General features: G+C 61.1%; 1 protein-coding gene across 7 annotated transcripts in view; it reads left to right on the top strand.

Annotated features, from left to right (window-relative positions):
• LOC123612202 (zinc finger protein 469) overlaps positions 1–19,126 on the top strand; it is a 240,556-nt gene that overhangs the window by 199,143 nt on the left and 22,287 nt on the right. For all 7 annotated transcript variants that reach the window (XM_074349255.1, XM_074349257.1, XM_074349252.1 and 4 more), the window contains one exon: positions 18,586–18,646. The gene's annotated coding sequence lies outside the window, so the exon portion shown is untranslated. The remainder of the gene's footprint in view (positions 1–18,585; positions 18,647–19,126) is intronic.

Genomic DNA, 19,126 nt, shown 5'->3' with positions numbered 1-19,126 from the left:
AGGCTGTGCGTCTTCCTTGGTTAGTAATCTTTACTCTGGTGCAGAAATGTGAATCCAAACATTTGTTTCCATAGGTGTGGTGTACATACGTGTGAGATAGGCAGACGGGTAGATACTCCCTGGGAGGCTGCTTTTAGACGTGAACCAAGGTTTCAGTGCCTATAAAAGTTAGAAACCCCCAGCCTAGGATGGCCTCAGACCCCTTGTTCCAGACGTGCTGGCGTCCGGGTGTCTAAGACTGACAGTCGAGAGTGGAACCTGGCCCTCGGCCCCCAGTCTTCCATTTGGGGTGAAGACCCTGGGGCACAGGTCAGAGGCCTCTCTGTCCCAGCCAGGGTGGCACAAGGCAGACGGTGTCGCTCCGGTCAGCACACGGGATAAAGCCACATCAGAGAAAACCAAACAAAGCCTCAGAAAGCACTTTCTATCAGCAAATAAAGAAAGTGCTGGAGAGGCAACTCTTCTCTGTCCTCAGACGGGGCCTTTGATCCCTGCCTTCCGGCTGCGGAGTCAGAAGCACCCCCTCTGTGATGTCCAGCTCCTACAGTGACGGGAGGTGGAGTGGGAGGCACACGGGGTCCTCCCCTCCCTTCTCTCCGTGGTCCTGTGGCTCAGGACACATCTGGGTGCCGAGACACGGACGCCGGGGAGGAGGACGGGCAGACAGGGCCTCAAGGAGGGGAGAAGTGAGTTGTGTGGATGGACTTGGACTGGCCGCCCTGGCAGCTGCCCAGAGCATCTGGGATGGTGCCCGTGACCAGATGGTCAGATGGGATCCACATTGCTTTACCGCAGGAAAACAGTCGTCTTCCTGGGTCCAGGGACAGAGCCGGTGGTGATGTCTCAGCAGCCGTCACTGGTCTGCTCTCACGGTGCCGAGAGCCTGAGCTGCACCATCCGTTTAATCTGCCCAGCACCCCACTGAACAGAGAGGAAAGCTGCAGCTGGGACACTCTGAGGACTGCAGCCATGACTGCTGTGTAACAAGCAGCCCCGACTTCCAGGTCCCAGACTACTGCGATGTATCGTCTTTCTTGATTCTACGAGTTGGCAGTGGTGCTTCTGCTGGTCCTGCCAGAGCCCTGTGGGGGGCAGCATCGGGTTGGTGGGCTGGTCCCAGCTGGCTGTGTTCACATGGCTGGCAGTTGGTGGTCTTGGCAGAGGCCAGCTCAGAACACCCCAGCCAAGCAGCCCTCTCTCCTAAGTGTCCCCTCCCCAGGGCCCTGCCCAGGGCGAGGCAGTGCCCCCAGGAGCACTGGGGCCCCCAGGACAGGCACCCAGGAGTGGGAGCCATGCTCCAGGCCCCACCCCCGTCAGCCTCAGGGTGGCACAAGTCGGGTGCAACCCCAGGCAGTCCTGCCCACCTCTCTGGACCCCTACTTCTCAGTGAGGGGTGGGGTGATGTCATTCTGCCAGCTCAGAGGTCAGCGCGGGCATCAGCCCGAGGCGTAGGGTAGCTTGTTGGGGTGAGAGGAGGGTCAAGGCACCTGCTCCCATCAGCCTGCCATCCTAGCCATCACTGGGAGCAGGAAGCCATCACTCCTCATCGTGGGAGGGGACGGGGGCACCAGTGGACCAGCCTGACCTCCAGGGTCGGCGTACCCGAGTCCCAGTTCTGCCCCAGCCCATAGTGTGAACTTTTAACCCCAGCATCCTCATGACCCCAGCTTCTGCCCGGGTCTGGCAGCTCAAAAATCAGCCAGCAGGGGTGACGGCTCCATTCTCCAGATGGGGAAACTGAGGCCCAGCCTGCTAGCAGAGGGGCCCACGCTCAGGCCTTTGAGGGTGACTTCTGCTCTCCCAGGTGCACTCAACCCGGGCCAGCCAGGAAGGAGCACAGTTCTGTGGCCACTGTGGTTCCTGGAAGGGTTTGCTGATGCCTGCTTGCCGGAACCTCCAAGCCCAGCGGCCTCCTTGGGGCCCAGGCCCGGCCTCGCGATCAGTCCCTCCTCTCAGCTGTGAAAACACAGCAGTAGCAGCAGCGGGGCTGGCCCCGCGCGGTCAGGTCAGCTGGTGGCCGCAGTGCAGGGGCCCCTGGCAGAGACTGAGGGCGAGCTGGGAGCGCACCCCAGCTCTGTCTGTGCCCCTTGGCACCTTGGTAACTGCAGGGTCAGCCCTGCTCCCAGGACCCAGCACAGCGGGTTACCACAGCCGGGGCTGTGCCGGCCCAGGGAAGGTGGCCGGGGATGGAACGGGGATGGGAGGGGGCCCAAGTCAGCAAGCCAGTGCCTCCCTCAGGGGATGCAGGGGTGTCCCCCGAGGAGAAGGACGGGCCTTGTCCCGCGTCAGGCCTGGCTCCCCCACCCACGGCCATTTGCCAGCTTTTTGGCCCATGAGGAACCCTTCATCCCCTCAAGCAGAAAAGGGACCCAGACCCCAGCTGGCTGCATAAGGTCCCTCCCCGCACAGGACCACATAGCTGACCAGGAGTGAGCGTCAGGGAGAAGGATGGCGTGTCCCCTTCCCAGCCCTGCAACAGAGCTGTCCTCTCTCAGGGGAGGGGGTTCATGTGGTGGGGCAGGGGGCAGCTGTTTATTCCAAGGCATCGCAGCACCATCAGCCCTGCTGTGAGCTGGGGGGAAGAGCACAGCACTCAGGGCCCTGAGATTCGGATGCTAGTCCTGGAGCTGGATGGGTGGTGGTGGATGGATGGACTGTGGATGGATGGTTAGTGCATAGATGGATGGATGGATGGACGAATGGATGGGTGGGTGGATGGTGGATGGATGGATGGACAGACAGGTGGATGGTGGATGGGTAGATGGGTGGACGGATGGATGGGTGGATGGTAGATGGATGGGTGGGTGGGTGGGTGGATGGATGGACGTGGATGGTGGACGGATGGATGGTGGACAGGTGGTGGATGAGTGGTAGATGGATGGATAGATGAATGGGTGGATGGATGACTGCATTTGCCAGGCACTGTACCAAACAGCAGACACAAGGCTTGTCCATACAGCTCAGGAGGCTGAGTAAGTCAGGTGGACAGGAGATGGAGGACTCTGAGCACCAGGAGTGGACACTGCCCTGTGCAGGGTGATAGTCACAGGAGCCCAGGTGTGAGGATGAGGATGCTGTGTGGACATGTAGTGTTCAAAGGGCCCCGTGGAGACAGACATTCTGCACCGTGGGAGGGCCTGCCTCCCCACAGTCTGTCCACATCTGCGCCCCAGGCCTCCAGGAGCAGGGGGCACAGAGAGGGGCTGGGCACCCCGCCTGCCTCAGGGCCTCAGGCTCCTGTCTCCGGGGCCTTTTGTCTGAGCGGGCTCGCGTACCCCTTGTGTCCCCAGCCCGGGTTGTTTCCCTGCTGAGTCCAGCTGGGCAGGGCGCTGGGGGTGAGCCCGGGTCACACACCTGTCGAGCCTTCCCACGGTATGCCGGCTGTCTTGTCTGATCAGCCCTAGAGGAGCAGAAGACCCCATAAAAAGGCCAGTTCACCCTGGGAAGATAAAACCGTGGATGCCAGCACCCAGTCACACGCACCACAGTTCAAATATGTGGGAGGTCTGTGAAGAGCAGGACACCCCACTTCTGCGAGGTCCAGATGCAAGGGCAGGGGGCTGGAGTCAGGGAGCTGGAGAGCAGCCCCAGGAGTGGTGGGTGGGGGCTGGGTGAGTGGCGGAGCCGCCTCCGGGCAAGGCGCAGGCGCCCCACGCTTGCAGCCCGCTTGTTTTCGGTGTCAATCTGCTTATTTACCATCTTGATTGGGGACCCTTTCTATTTTGTAGTTACTATAAATTATCACCTGAATACTTCTGCTGCCCTCTTACTTTGCAGAAGTGCCTGGTGCAGACCATACATTCTCTGAGCAGGGGGCACAGATTCTCTGATCTGCCTAGAGGCCAAGAGCAACCACCCACTGCCCACACCCTGCTGAGGGACCCTCTCTCTAAAAACGTCTCCTCCTGGAGCTGACCATGTCCACATGCTGTCAAGCAGCCCAAGGCGCCCTTGTAATTCTGGAATCCTTAGAAAAACAGCTGGATTTTTTTGTGGTGGTAGCTGTTTTATAGGACAACCGTTTTTATGGTGACTCTTTCTAAACATAAACAAAGATAGCAAGAAAGCATCGCAAGTTCCTGCCCGGCACGCACCGTGATGGTCACTAACACCTGGTCACCCGCCCCCACGCTGACCCTTGCTGCGTTTTTTTTAAGGCAGACCCCAGGCGCTGTGTTCCTCCCCCTGAAGCCTGCGGGAGAGCAGGCAGCCCGGCAGGCAGGGCGAGCGAGTGCGCAGCCGTGCAGGCGTTTGCAGTGGTGTGTGTGAGTTTCAGTGTAAGTGGTTGTTTGCCTTCTTAGCCTAAACTAGAATGAATTCGAGGTGGTCCTGTCACCGTATCCCTTTGCAGTCTCGTCCTCTTGGGCCCTCTCAGACGGGGGTAGGATTGAGGTCCGAAAGTTGTGGGTCTCTGGCGTGTGGACCAGAACAGTTTGGAAATCTCTGGTGCGGGACACTGCTTTGCGGCCACCGGAGGCAGGCGATATAAGCCAGTGCGTGAACAGACGCACTCGCAAGCGGCTCATTTCTTTTGAGACGGCAGGTGGGGGGCAGAGGGCAGATGCAGGAAGGAGGCACGGACCACAGGGAGAGAGGCGGGTCCAGGTGGCTGAGTGAAGAGAGGTAACAAGCAAACAGCAGGGCACATCAGGCCCCTCAGGAGAGCCAGCGGCTGACCCAGGACGAAGCTGACACCCGGCAGGATCACCTGTGAGCCCCCTCACCCCCATGAGGTTATATTGGTCAAGATACTTTTCAACCACAGGAGAATACAACTCAACTCAAAATAGGTTAACTAAGAAGGAGAGTATTGGCGCACATAACTGGGCCATGCAGGGCATGCTTTAGGCATAGCTGGATCCAGGTGCACAAATGGCGGCATCAAGCTCCAGTCTAAGAGAGCAGGGAAAGGTCAGCCCCACTGAAACCACATGCTCAGAGGGGAGGGGAGAGTGGTTTCCCAAAGGAAACCCAAGGTGCTACGGACAGGAACAGGAGGATGGGTGCTGGGCAGACAAGAAGCAGATGTCCACGTGGAGGGAACATTTGCAGCTGCGAGGATGGCCCGTAGGCGGAAATGGGGCAGAGCAAGAAGAATCAAGCCCTGAACCTTGGGGTGCAGCCACAAGCAGGATAAGGGCAGCAGACTGGCGACCCCTGGGTCAGGCCCACCCAGCAGGAGTGCTTAGTTGGCCACGGCTGTTTTGTAAATCATAGAAATCCACACGGGTATTCAAGCGTCCGGTGGAAACCCTAGAGCAGTGTCCGCACTGGGCCCCTGACCCGGGGCTGAGCAGCCGCGGGCCCGGGAGCGGGGCCTGGACCCACGGCTGGCCGCGGGCCGCAGGCCACAGGCGCACCTGCCTTCTCACCCACTGCCCCCACACGCTCCCGCTTGTGTTCTCACCCAGCCCCCTGGGGCATTTACTTCTGCACCTCGGGGCCTGGAGACCGTGGGTGGGAGAGGTGGGGGAGAGTGGGCACGGCCCCAGCCCGGGAGCATGAAGAAGGCTTTGCTGAACAGCAGAGGAGACGGTAGGTACGGGAGCGCTGCAGGCCCCCAGGAAACGCAGACAAGGTTTGGAGTCTCGGGCAGTGGAGGCTGGCCTCTCCCAGCCGCCCCAGTGGAGCCACAGCATCCTTCCTGGCCATCCCTGCCGGCCCGCCCCACGGCCCAGGCCAGAAATGCCCTGCAGCCCGGCAGCTCTTGGCCCCAGAAGCAGAAAAGCCCCTATGGTTTAACAGCTCAAGGTGGTTTCTGCGTCCTCCCGCCCACCTGGCCCCCAGAACGCACACACACACATCGAGCGTCTTGGCAGCTGGTGAGCGCTAACGTGGCTGAATTGCTTTTGGGGACTTTGAAGGAAACTAATTAAAACCAGCTGAGATGCGAAAAGCTGGAAGGTGGCCTGAGCCAGGGACAACCTTCCATGGGTTTGGGAGGGAAAACCAGAGCCAACTGGCCACTACCACCAGCCACGGTGTCCAGCAAGGCGTAGTGACAACCCCACCCGGGCACTGCCCCGCGTGGGGCCCAGAGCAGCATGCAGAGCTGGAGCGGGAGGGCAAGCAGAAGGGGTGCCTGGGGGGCCCAGGAGGCTGCTCGCCTCCTGCTCAGCGGAGGGCAGCGAGCTGCTTCAGAAGGTAGCTCTTGGACTCTTTTCATTATCAAACCAATTTCTGCTCCATGTCAGAAACTCAGACATGGAGGAGGCCAGGACCAGCCACTCCAATCCCCTCTGCAAACTTCCAGAATCCTCTCCGTGTGCACGGGCTCTGGCACCTAAGCTGCTTCAGTTTGCTTTTCACAGGACGGATCACAGAGCGCGGGCTGTGGCCACTTGCTTCCCATCGGGCGGGCACAGGGTGGGCATCTCGTCTGCAGCCCACTGGCTCCCCGCTCTTGTCCACAGGCGCCTGGGGGCCAGGCCTGGTAACTGAGTGCATCCCAACCATGCCATTTTGGGTTGCCAGGTTGCTATTCTTAATTTTCTATTGTCTTGTTCTTACTTTAAAATTAGCATAAATGCATTATTTTCGGGGGAAGGAAAGATCGCCAGCATGTGTCTACATGCTGGAGGTGGTGGTGTCTGTTGGCCCCTCCGGGTGCCCGAGGCTACCCTGTTGGGTGGTGCTGGGCCTCCGTTCCCCTGCCCCTGAGACCCCAGAGGGCCCTCAGCTGAGCGAGGAGCCCTGGTGCCCGTGTCCAGCCTCAGCCGAGGAGGCGGCAGGGCCTGGGGGCCGGGTGGCCCTGGGCAGAAGCTGCTGGCCCAGAGCTACCTGCGTATGTATGCAAGTGCCCGTGCCCAAGCATGTGCGTGCACAGCAGAGCCCCCACATGCGTGTGCACCCACAGATACACGTGCGCACCCTGCCCTGACTCCTGCCTCCCTCAGAGCCTGCCGGGGAGTGGGGAACCTGGTAACAGGCCCCATCTGCTGGACATTTGAAGGCAGGGGAGGGGCACGGCCTGGGATGGAGTCACCTGCTGCTTCTCCAAGACCCCAGGCCTCCGAGAACCAGCCCAGCCAAGGCACCACCCTCCCAGCAGCACCCCAGGGTGGGCAGGGCAGGTGATGTCAGACCCGTTTTTCTGATGGGGAAATGGAGTTCCAGAGAGATATTCTTATAATGTCACCTTTAAAATATCTAAATTTGTGTCTTATATCCAGACTTGTCCATGCAGGCTCAGGGCAATGGGAGAGATGAATTAATATAAAAATAACAATAATGAAATAATAGCTCATCTTCCCTGAGGCATCTCATGAGCTCAGTGCTTTTCATGCACTGTCTGATAAACCCCCACAGACAGACCCTGTGAGGTCAGGATGAAGGCCAGACCCATTTACAGGTGAGTAAATGAGGCTCAGAGAGGTTAGGTCACTTGCCTGAAGTCACACAGCAAGGAGATGGGGGTGCCTGTGCTTTGACCATAATGTGATATTTGTTCGGTCCCACTCTCCTGAGAAGGGGCTCGCTGGCCTGTGGCCCCCAGCTAGTGAGTGGGGCCAGGACCCTCTCTCTGGGGTTGACCCACCTCAGGCTGCCGCTCACACCCACTCGTCCTGACAGACATCGGCCAGGGTAGGGTCCTGGATCCCACAGCCAGGAGGCTACAGAGCCCCTGGGTCAAGAGCAGACAGAGCCTGGCTTTCTAGGGCGTGAAGTAGGGCTCACTCTTGCTGTCCTGGGAGCCGGAGAGGGGACCGTGGGGACACGCTAGCTGGGCAGGGAGCAGGATGAGTGTGTCGTGTCTCCTTCCTCTTCCGTCTGCTGGAGCAGAGCCCACGACAAGCATCTCCATCAGCCCCCAGGGCTCTGGTCCCTCATCCCAGAGCAGTAAGATGTGCACGCTGTGGCATCCAGCAGCCTTGATTCCAGGGCAGTGTCACCCCAGGTCAGGATCATTCTAGGTCAGGGGCACTCCCAGGTCATGTCCACTCCCAGGTGGGCATCACCTCTGGAGAGTCACCTTCCTGCAGAAAGGTGTACACCAGCACACCCTTCCCTACCCTGCGATCTCCCCACTCAAGGACCTCCAACAATCCTGGTCTCCAGTGGTCCCTCCTAGTGAGATAGGAAGCCCCCGGGGGCCTGGGGGTGTAGGACCCCATGCCCACAGCCCCAGGGCCACCCCACATGCTTTTAGAACTGTGTGGCGCTCCCAGGCTCGTGGCAGCTTAGAGACGTCAGCTAGGCACACAGTCAGACACAGGCTGCACCGTGGGTCAGGGCTCCCCTCCCCCCCTAAGATGAGAAAGTAGCCACCAGCCTCAGCACCCGGCCTCCTGCACTTACTTGCTGTGCAATGACCTCAAAATTCATGTACCTTTCTGGGCCTGTTTCCTCACCTGTAACACAAGGGAAGGGAATTCAGAGCCACTGAGCAAACACCATGCACCAGGCAAGACACCTGGTGTCTCTAACCTCACCACAGAGCTTTGGGGTAGGGATGGGGTAGAAGTTCCAGGAAAACCCTACCATGCGTGCTCCCCTTCAGCAGATGATGGGAGCAACCACCTCACTGTGACTTGTTCCCTTTTTGCTTTGGTGGCCAGGAACCTCGGGGCTTAATTTGAACCTCCTGTGAGGTTTTGGCTCTTGGTTTCTGTCTTGACCACCTGTGGTGTAGACACCATTTTTCCTAAGCCCCCTTTAGGTCCTTTCTGGGGCAGAAATACAAGTTTTAAAGAAACAAAGTTGGGAGGAGGGGAATTAAAGATTGAGGAAAGAGACGGAGGGGGCTGCTGCCGTCAGGCCACGGTGCGAGGACGGGCTTTGCCAGCCACCCATAAGACATTCCAGGAAGTGCTCATTGAGCACCGCCTGTATACATAGCACTGAATCGTGGCTCTACGTGTGTCCTTCCAGAATCTTCTCTCCTCCGTCTCTCTCTCTGTCTCTCCCAGGCCTCCTTCCGGTCCCCAGCAGTTGGCTGGCTCACACAGGCTTCCTGGCCTGGCCTTGCCCGTCTGACCCGTCCCCGGAGATCCTCACTGGCTCGAGGCTGGCCCCCTCTCTCTCCACCTCTCCATCAGCGGCCAAAGGGAGAGGACTCCCGGCTGGGCCGGGCACCCCGCAGCCAGCAAGGATAGAAATGGTCACAATGCCTTTTTCAGTCCCTGGCAAACTTCCCACTTTCTTCCTTTCTTCCCTCCTTTTCCTCCAACTGATGAAAGAAAAACACCCGCGGGCCGGGGAGGGAGGGACGTTCCGCCGGTCTCAGCCAGCACCACCCTCGGAGACCAACAGAGCCAGGGCTTGTCTGGGATGAATGTCTGTGTTATTCACGCTGCACCCCCTGGGGCCGGGGCCCCTCTCTCTGGCCAGCCCTCCACATTGGCCCCTCTGCAGGAGACAGGGGACCAGAGCTGAGCCTTTGAGGTCCACGGCGGGGGTCATGCCACCAGAGACCCCCAGAGTGTGGTCCACGGAGGCCCCCAGAGAACCTGTGCTCAGGTCAGCATGCTAAGAACGGACGTCCCCAAGCAACCTCACCGTGACTAGGTTTACCCTGGTCCCAGCCGTGAAACGGTGGGAGGCTGGCAGCCAGAGTGGGGGACAGTGGGGGACACGAGATGGTGGGTCTGATCTCACCAGGGCCAAACCAGCGTCTGTGATGGAGGCTGGCTACCTGCCTCATGGGGAGGCCACCACACAGGCAAGAGGACCTCGAATGCAGAGGCGGTGGGGGCACACAGTCTTCAAGGTGAAGATGCTCCCTCTCGCCAGCCGTGTGTGTGTGTGGACACGTGGACACGCCAACACTTGCTGTATGTGTGTGTGCTCTATGAATATATGTAAATATGTGCTTTTCTATGTGAGATGCATTTCATGAGGAAATTTACATTAAAATAGGTAAAGCAGGACAAGGAGATAGGGGAAAGGTGTCGAGGTGGACCCGTGGTCGGAGGTCCCCCTGAGTGGCCGGCGTGTGAGCTGTCTGGGGAGCAGGGCTCCGGGCAGACAGAGGCCGAGTTGAAGGCCCTGGCGGAGGATGGTGTGAGGGCTCTGGATGGGGGCCCTGCTCTGGCGGCTGCGGGGAGAACAGCATTAGGGGGTGGTGACAGGAGCGCAGGGGGTGGCCACAGTTGTCCAGCAGGTCCAAGCAGGACTGCTGAGGTGCCAGTGCCAGGAGGAGGCCAGACTCTGGACGTGGTTGAAGGTGGAGCTCACAGGAGCTACTGATGGATTGGATGGGCTATGGGGGACAGGCAAGGGGAGGGGGCAGTGTGACTCCAAGCATTTTGGCCAGAGTGACCGTTCATGGAGAAGTGGATGACTGGTCAGGGCCACATGCCTTCTGGAGGCTTTGGGGGAGGGTCCTTCCTGCCTCTTCTGGCTCCCAGGGGCTCCAGGTGTCCTTGGCCGGTGACCGTACCGCTCCTGTCCCTGCCTCCATCTTCACATGGTGTCTCCTCTGTGCCTGTGTCTCCTGTCCTGTCTCTTAGAAGGACAGTCTCACTGGCTTCAGGGCCGCCCTCCTCCAAGAGGACCTCACCTTACCTCAGTTGTGCTTGCGAAGACCCTATTTCCAAAGAAGGCCGAGGGTTAGGGCTTGGCCGTGCCTTTCGAGGGCACACAATTCAGCCCCCAGCACCCGCTGCTTCCCGCCCTTCGCGCTGCCTGTGCGAAGACAGACGCGGCGGCGGAGGAGACACCAGCAACGACGCAGACTCGTAGGGGCACCCCCCCCCAACCGTTCGCTCTCCAAGGAGGCATCCAGGGCAGCAGCCGGTGTGGGAGGGTCTAGGCAGGGTGGTCCCAGCAGAGGGAACTCAAGGCCAAAGCCCCAAGGCACGCGTGAGCAGGCGGCGTTCTAGAAGGCCAGGGAGGTGCGACCCCGATGGTGCCAGGGCTCGTGGGTCAGGGTGGGGCCTGGTTCCCAGACAGGGGAGCAGTGGAGTGTTTACACAGGAGTGTCCCCTATCCGTGCTTGCAAAGACCTCCTGGCTGCTCTGGGGAGAATGGGGTGCGGGCATCCACCAGGGAAATCAGAGGTGGGGGCTTTGGAGTCTCCTGGCAGGAGATGGTGGCCTGGCCCAGCGAGACAGGGCACCAGGGACGCAGCTGGACAGAGGCCAATCAGGCCTTCTGGGCCCTGCGTCCAGTGGGCTGTGTGTTCATGGGCAGGTGTCTCAACCCCTCTGAGCTTATCTGCAGAGTGCAGATGAAGCAACCCACCTGAAGTTTCCCTACTTGTCCCATGGCCGGACGGGGCCACAGTGTCACCCAGGGTCTCGGACCCCTCCTCCCTTCCAGGGTCTCGGGACCTAGCAAGGCCCCACCACCAGCCAGCCCTGCCCTCCCGGGGTATCCAGGGACCCCACCCATACCAGACGGGCAGCTGGCAATGTGTCTGGAAACGGCGAGGTCCATGTGCTCGTTGTGGGCGGTCGGGTGACAGGAGGCTGCCAGCCTCTGCCACCCAGGAGGAGAGCCAGAACACTTCGGGAAGGGCTGGGGGGCTGCCTCCCTGTGCCAGGCACCCCTTTGGCCGGTTGACTTCCTTGTAGTCTTGCTTCCGTCCCTGCTGGAACCCAGTCCAGCCTCAGCCAAGAAAGTGCCTGAGTGTGGGCCTGACACCCCCCCACCCTCCATCAGAAGCCTGCCAGGCACACAGCTCAGCTTGCCCCTGCCCACCATCCATACAGCACCACCCCGCTAGCTGGACCTCTCAGTGCCCACTGTGTGACCTGGGCACGTGGTGTAACTTCTGAGCCACAGGGCTCTTGCCAGTGGTGGATTTTCCCAGTCCACTAGGGGTTCCCAGGGCACACCAGACCTTCCCCAGATGTGGCATCAGGAGACCTGTGTTCACATCCTGACTGCCCCAAACCAGGCCCCTGGGACGGCAGCCCGTGGAGTGGGAGCCATGTCCGTCCTGTGCTGTCCACAGTCCCACCCCAGCACATGGCAGGGAGCCTGCTCTCCATGCTGAATGAGTGAGTGAGTGGGTGAGCCCTGGCCTTGCCAGGTGGGCACAGCCTGGGAGGGGCGCCGCCCACAGCAAGGTCACACGAGACCAACCACGGGCTCAATCTCCCCGAGAGCTTCAGCCTTCACAGTACCTATTTTGTTTTATGTGAATTTGTTGCCAAAGTTTTAAAATGGGGAGATTTCACTTTAAAACCTGGATTTCTGTCTTTTCCTGAAAAATCAGAGAGCTGCCTCTGTGCTGCATTTCCTGGCTGGAGCAGCTGCCGGGCAGGGGCAGGCGGGCTGGCGACTGGCACTCTGCAGCCTGACGGAGCCTGTCAGCAGGGAGGAGGGTCACGGGGTGGGGCGGGGGCAGGGGGCAGCCATGTGGCCCCTCCCCCTCCTTGAAGAAACGTGCTGATCCAGGTAGGGTCTCTAGCACCAGGGACACGGAAACGCACAAAACTAATGAAAAGCTCAGTCCACAGGGGAAAATGGCCAAATTCGGTGTGTCTGAGAGGATGGGGCCAAGTGCTGAATCACGCACAGCCGGGGCGGTGGGGAGGGGTCAGCGGCACGGCCCAGAGGTCTCCCTCGAACTCGCCTCCCCTCCTCCCTCCTCCCTCCTCCCACGGGGACTGGGCAGCTTCGAGGAAGGGCTGAGGAAGGGCTGTCACTGCTTGTGAGACCCGGGGCCCCAGCAATTCCAGCGCCAGGCGGTGCAGGAGGCTGCTGAGTCGCCCAAGGCCAGGACTCCAAGGAGCCGGAGTGAACTGGCCAGGCCAGGCCACATACTCCTGCAGGAGGGCAGTGGGGGCCGGGCGAGGCCCTTGGGGGTCAGAGCCTTCCAGGAGCAGAGCAAGGCCAGGAGGTGCAGGGATGGGGGGGCCACCCTCGGAGCCGCCTCTGCACACACACCTCTTCCCCCTCCTCCCCCCACCCACCCCCACCAATCACCATGGGAAGGGCAGCCTCCCCTGGGGTCTGGGGTTCTTCAGAGCCAGGCTGCTGCATCCCCACATCCCTGGGACCACGGCCACCCAGCTCAGGCCCTCCCGAGCCCAAGTCACCTGCCCAATGGCAGGGATACCCTCAAGAATGCTTCTCAGGATCAGGCGGGCCCGCGGAGAGCTTGGCCAGGCCCTCGGAGCCCAGCTGCCCAGAGACAGGCCAAGGCCGCACTGCCAGAGGACAGTAGGCCCAGCTGGCCCAGGACCTCGGCAGCCTCGCAGAAAAACGCCAGGGGGACGGTCCTATCCTTGTGCTGCTTCCAGTGGTGTGGCCACCAGAGGGTCATGTCCCCTCTCAGAGCCTTGGTGTCTCGTCTGAGCCCCAGTGGGACACAGCAGAAGCCCCTCTGGGCAGAGTGAGCCCCTGGGACATCTGTGACCCGGGCAGTCCCTCTCAGGACATGGGCTCGGCTTGTCCGGGGATGACAAGAGACAACAGGAGTGGACAGATCAGGGCACAATCCTAGCCCACCACTTGGAGCCTGCCCTCTGCTCCAAGCCTCAGTTTGCTCACCTGTAAACTGGGCTGAGTGCCCGCCTGCTTCCCGGGGGTGTGGCCCTGGGCACAGGGGCAGCAAGACCCACGGCCTGGGAACATCTCACCCGGCACAGTCGGCACTCGGTGATGCTGCTCCCACAGCGGGCCCCCAGTTCAGCAGTGCCCCATGTGTTGATGGCTCCCTGCCTGACTGCTGCCTGGGGGCTTACTAATCCCCTCGTCCTGAGAAAATGAAATCATAATCTCTTTTAATTGAGAAAGGAGGCTGATAGGATTGTGAACCTGCCGGAGAGTAATTAGCTCAGCTAAGGAAGCTCATTAATCTTGTCACTCCGAAGATAGCTCATTAAACCCCGCCGTCCCCACGTCCCCACCGAGTGCAGGAGGGAGCCCCAGGTGACCTCCGCACTGGTCCCCAGCTCTCACATGAGGCCTCACTCGGGGTAACTGGCCGTTTCCGAACCCCATCTAGGGGTCCCGGGGTGCACAGTGGGAATCCCCTGCCATGTCCCAGTTCATTTACCTCTCGCAGCCTCAGCTTCCTCTCCTGTAAAATGGTGCGCCCCCCAGGTTGGCCGGCCTGTGAGGAGACCGGCTGAGGGCGCCTCATCCTGAGACCTGAAGCAGACGGAACGAGACCAGCCGCAGGGAGGCCCCATGCCTTCCAGGGTCACCACCCAGCCCTGCGGTGTCCCTGCCGCTCCCCTCCAACACCTGGGTCCCAGCTCCCTGCAGACCAGTGCTTCTCTCCACGACACACGGTGGCACACGTCAGAGGGTGCTGACCAGGCCGAGACCCTGCCGCTAGCTTCCAGCCGCCTCCTGTTGCCGGGCGGCCAGCGGGGCCGCTGGGGTGCGCCCGGCAAGCCCTGCGGCCCGGCTGTGAGGCCCGGGCAGAGGCCAGCCAGCCCCCGGCTCCTCCCGCGTCCGCCCTGCCCCGGGACCGCTCTGCGCCCCAGCCCGCCAGGCCCTGCAAAGCATCGGGCGGACCCTCCAGACCCTGCTGGAAATTCCAGGGCTCCCACCACGCTCAGACTTAAAGCCCTGGCTCTGCCTCGTGTCCAGAGCGACACCTCGTGTGGCGCCGGCCGTGTCGTGGGGCTTATTCTGGGGGCACTCGGGCAGGGCGTGTGCGGAGACGCCGGCCTTCCTGAGAGCTGACGGTGCGGGCAGGGGGGCCAAGAGTGAAGTCAGGGGTGGCTTCACACCCACCCTCCTGTGTCCTGGTCTCTGAGCGGCCAGTGCCGGAGCCCTTGGCAGCTCCCGTGGGCAGTGGGTCCTGCCTTTAAGCACGAATCCCCGCCGCCGCCGCAGCTGCCTCCCTGTCAGTTCCGAAGTCATCCTTCTCCCCACCACGCACTCTGCTTATCTCCCTCCTGCTAAAGGATCTCAAATATGCACCCCGGTAAGGTGGAGCCCACACCCGCTCCCGGCCCCTTGCAACGCCAGCTGCCACTTTCTCCCGAAGTAATTAAGATAAATGCAGCTGATAATCTGCCCAGTTTCCTTAAACAGGCCCTCGGGCCATACCTCAGATATAATTTTACCCGCAAAGCTTTATCTGAGCGCTGGGGTAACAGATAGTTTTTAAGCAAAGCGGCAGCTTTTGAAGCAAAAGGAAAGGGGAATGTTTGTCAAATGAATGTCAGAATGAGCGCCACCGCGGCCCCTCAGCGCTCGCTCCCCAGGACTTGGGGCCTGTCGGCCAGCCAGCTGGGACAGGGGCTGAGATGGGCGTGGGGGCACCAAGAGAGCAGCACGCACGGGGCAAGGCTGTGATGTGGCCGTGAGGTCTCGTGCCCGCCACCCTCAGCCAGACCCCACTGGCTCCCTTTGCCCCGTTCATGCCCGGCAGCTGCACACTCCATCCTGGGCCTGCCCGGCCCCTTGGAGCCTGTTCCCCATCTGTAAGGGGGTGAGTGCTAACCTTGCAGGGAGGCTATGAGGTCAAGGCCCTGTCCACACCGTCCTCTGTCATCATCCCCTAAAGCTGAGGGCTCCACAGGGCGGGCTGGACAGTGAGGGACAGAGAAGGGCCGCCTGGGTCCAACCTGACCCACACCTTCCTTCCACACCTGTCCTGCCACCCAGTACCGCGCCACCACCCGGCCAGAGAAGTGCGCACCTGGGCACCAGCAGGCCGAGCCCAGGATGGAGCGGGCAGGGCTGGAGGGGGCTGCGAGGTCCTCGCCCCACCAGGGCACACAGCCCACCCTCACCACGGCACCTAACCTTGACCACCTCCCAGAGGCTCCGGGGGCCAGGGCTTTAGCCCGTGTACTCGGGGCCGAAGCGTGCAGCCTGTGACAGCCAGGACAAGGGGACCAGGGCAGATGCCGCCTCCCCCGTGGGGCATGTGCCCTCGCTCTCTGGCAGGGCAGGAGACAGGAGGCCAGGGCCCCTGCCTGTGAAGACGTGCGGCCTGGCCTGACCAGAGAAGCATTGTAAGGAGAGGTAAACCCGCCCACGTCTGGGCAGGTCTGTGGCAGGGAGGCTGAGGAGGCCCGGAGTGAGAGCGCGTGGGCGCGGGCCAGGGGCCTCCAGCGGAGATGTGACTGTGTCATGGAAGGTGGGAGCCGGGGCAGGTTTGAGGGTCTCTCAGGTCCAGCCCCTCATGTACAGCTGGGGAATCTGAGGCTGGGAGGCCCAGGGTCACACGTGGGGCTCAGGGCACTGGACAGGACCATCTGTGTGCGGAGCTGTCTGGCCGCCAGGATGTGGGACAGCCCTGACCCTGAGAACTCTCGAGGTCATCGATCCCAGCTTCGCAGGTGGTCACACACATGCCTGGGAGGGCTTCTCAGAGGAGGGGGCTGGAGAGGAGCCTGGAAGAGCAGTGGCCACACTCAGAGCTCACGGCTGCGGGGCTCAGCGAGCGCTGGGCCGTGTGAATGGTCTGCTGACCGTCTAACCTCCCTGCCACAAGCCTTGGAGGTCAGAGCTTCGCTCACCCGAGGAAGTGCCAGAGTGAAGATTCCAGCCCAGACCCAGCTGGTCCCGCCCTGCAGGGACTCCCTGGAAGTGGGTGGGGATCAGGAAGGTGGGAGGCAGGGGAGAGGCATCCTGAGGAGGGGACCGCTCAGGCCAAGGCCCTAGGAGGGGCTCAGGAGGAAAGGCCGGAATGGGGCCGTAGGGGGAGTGGAGAACCCAGCGGAGAAAGAACAGAGAGGCCTTGGCTGAAACAGGGAGGTTAAAAGGGGAGGTGAGGGGAGAGGGTGGGGAAGCAGAGGCCAGGCACCGTGAGGGGCTGGGGTTGCAGGGAGGGCAGAGGCCCAGGCCTGCAGAGGGACTGCTCCTCGCCAGGAGCTGCTGCCCACAGCCCGGGCCGGAGCCAGCCAGCACGGTGTGGGCTTGAGTTTCCCGGCGGCCGGGCCCAGGTAGTGTTTCTGAGGGACAAGGAGACGCCCGCGGGCCCGGGGTTCCCGGGGGCAGGCTGGGATCTGAAGCGTTGATCTCCCCACTTCAAAGGAGCCCCAGGCCTGCTGAAACCCACACCACGAGCACCACGGGGCTTTGCCAAGAGCCTGGGCGGGGACAGGAACCTGAGACTCGGCACACGCTGCCCACACTTGCCCCACTGTCTAAGCCCCTGGACGGGCGGCTGGCATGGAGCGCCCTGGGGTGCCGCAGGCAGAGCGTCGGGCCCACCGTCCCAGGGCCAAGGAGCGAGGGTGATGGGGACTGAGCTCTGCCCACAGGTCAGCACGTGGAGGCAGGGCCACCCCAGGGATGGGGCAGGCGCTGAGGTGAGACCGAGAGGCAGAGCTGCTCTCTGTCCTGCACGGGGCCAGCGTGGTCCCCAGAGGCCTGCTTCCCATCCCTTCCTGCTTCGCTATGTGCTGTGTGACTTGGACACATCACACAACCTCTCTGAGCCTCAGTTTCCTCACCCACTGTTTCTGTTGACTTTTTGCGGCCAAGGCTGTGAATCAGTCACTCACCAGTGTGTGCCCAGTGCCTGGCCCAGCATCTGGCAGAAAGGGAAAGTCCCCTGAATGAATGAATGAATGAATGAATGAATGCATGAATAAGAAGGAGCCAAGGGGGTTCTCCATCCTGCAGGCCCTCTCCAGGCCTCGGCCTGCCCACGCCGGGTAAGGGCACCTTCCTGCCCTGTGATGCCAAGGCTCACTTGAAGCCTTGGAGTCTCCTCATCACTAGGAGGAACTCAAGGTCCCCAAGAGTTGTACCGACGGTTCCCCAACGCCAGGCGACAGCCGGCAGCCTGGAACTACAAACCATTACCAGCTACACTTTCCGCTGCTCCGGAATTGGGGTGCACACTGTTACTTAGGAGAGAGTCACCAAGTCCAGCCCCTGTTCGTAAGGGGGGTGCTGGGCCCCACCTTTTGGAGGAAGGAGGAACAAAGAATTTGTGGCCAAATTTTAAAACCACAACAGGCTACCTTGACAGTCTCTCTCCAAACCACAAATGCACTTGCCATGTCTTCTCTGAGTTTACCCCGCTGGTCTCACTTCACACATATCTGTTGCTCTGCAATTTTAAAGGCCTGAAAAGGACGCTCCATCCGGAGGGATCTGAATACATGCGTAGCCATCCATCCGTTCTGCAGAATGTTCCACAGTGCGTGTGGGTGGAGAGACGGACGGGCAGACCTCAGAACCTCTTTATGGGGTGCACACTTTGGGGGGAATTACCTCCAAGATAATCTGTTAATGCAAAAAGTGAGCCACAGTGTGTGTCGTAGACTTTTGTTGAAGAAGGGGTGGAAATGGGACTACTTACTCATATTTGCTGGTATTTGCATCAAGAAACTCTGGAAGGACACACAAGACACTGCCCCGAGCGTGGACAGCAGGACAGGGGAGGGGGATCCACGGCCAGGTGGGGCTGAGACCTCTCACCGCAGACCTTCGGACCCTGGGACCGTGCGATCTAGGCACACATAACATCACGGAAAGAAGTGTGAATCTCCATTCAGCCCGTGCCAGAGGTGGCCAGCTGACCCGACCCCTGCGGGGCCCCCCAGGCTCACCCAGCTCGCCTCACCTGTGCTGGCTTCTTGGGGCTTGTGGCTCTGTGTAGCTGGGGACCTCCACCGGGAGCCACTCCCTCGCCAGCTCCCCCGGGCTCTTGGCCCCCAGCCAAGCATCAGATCCAGACCCACGCTGACTTGCTTCCCATTTTCCTTGCAGCCAAGAAGTCCCCATTCCCGAGGAAGCTGTGCAGCGACCCAGCTGAGGGCCGACTCCCCAGGTATGTAGAGGGGCAGCTGGCATGGGGGCTGGCAGGATGCGCTGGCAGGAGGTGCCTTGTCCCCAGCCTCCCTACCTACCCTGTCAGCCCTACCCCATTTCCTTCTGTCTCTAAGGCAGTAATCCGGGCTGCCAGCTGCCTCCCCGAAAGATGCGCCCAGAGCCAGCCATCAGGGCCGGCACGCGGCTCCGAACCACAGCCCTGGGCCAGGCTTGTCACCTGACGTTGTCCAGGCCACTCAGGCCAGACCCCCCCTCTCCAGGGGCGGCCGGCAGCACAGCTGTTTCAAACCAGCACAGTCACCTCTTAGTCCTGTTTCAGAGCCCACCCGGCCTTCTCCGCAAGCCCCTCCCTGTGACCTCTCTATGTCTGCTTGGCGCCAGCAAGAAGATGGGGTTCAGAGGGGTGACTGGGCTTAGCAGCTGCAGTGTGAATGCGGAAAGTGCACGGGCTCCCGCTACGGCACAGGGGATCAGGACC

Source organism: Camelus bactrianus, chromosome 21 (genome assembly GCF_048773025.1).
Source record: "Camelus bactrianus isolate YW-2024 breed Bactrian camel chromosome 21, ASM4877302v1, whole genome shotgun sequence".
Lineage (NCBI taxonomy): Eukaryota > Metazoa > Chordata > Mammalia > Artiodactyla > Camelidae > Camelus > Camelus bactrianus.
This window is presented reverse-complemented; position numbering and strand designations above follow the sequence as displayed.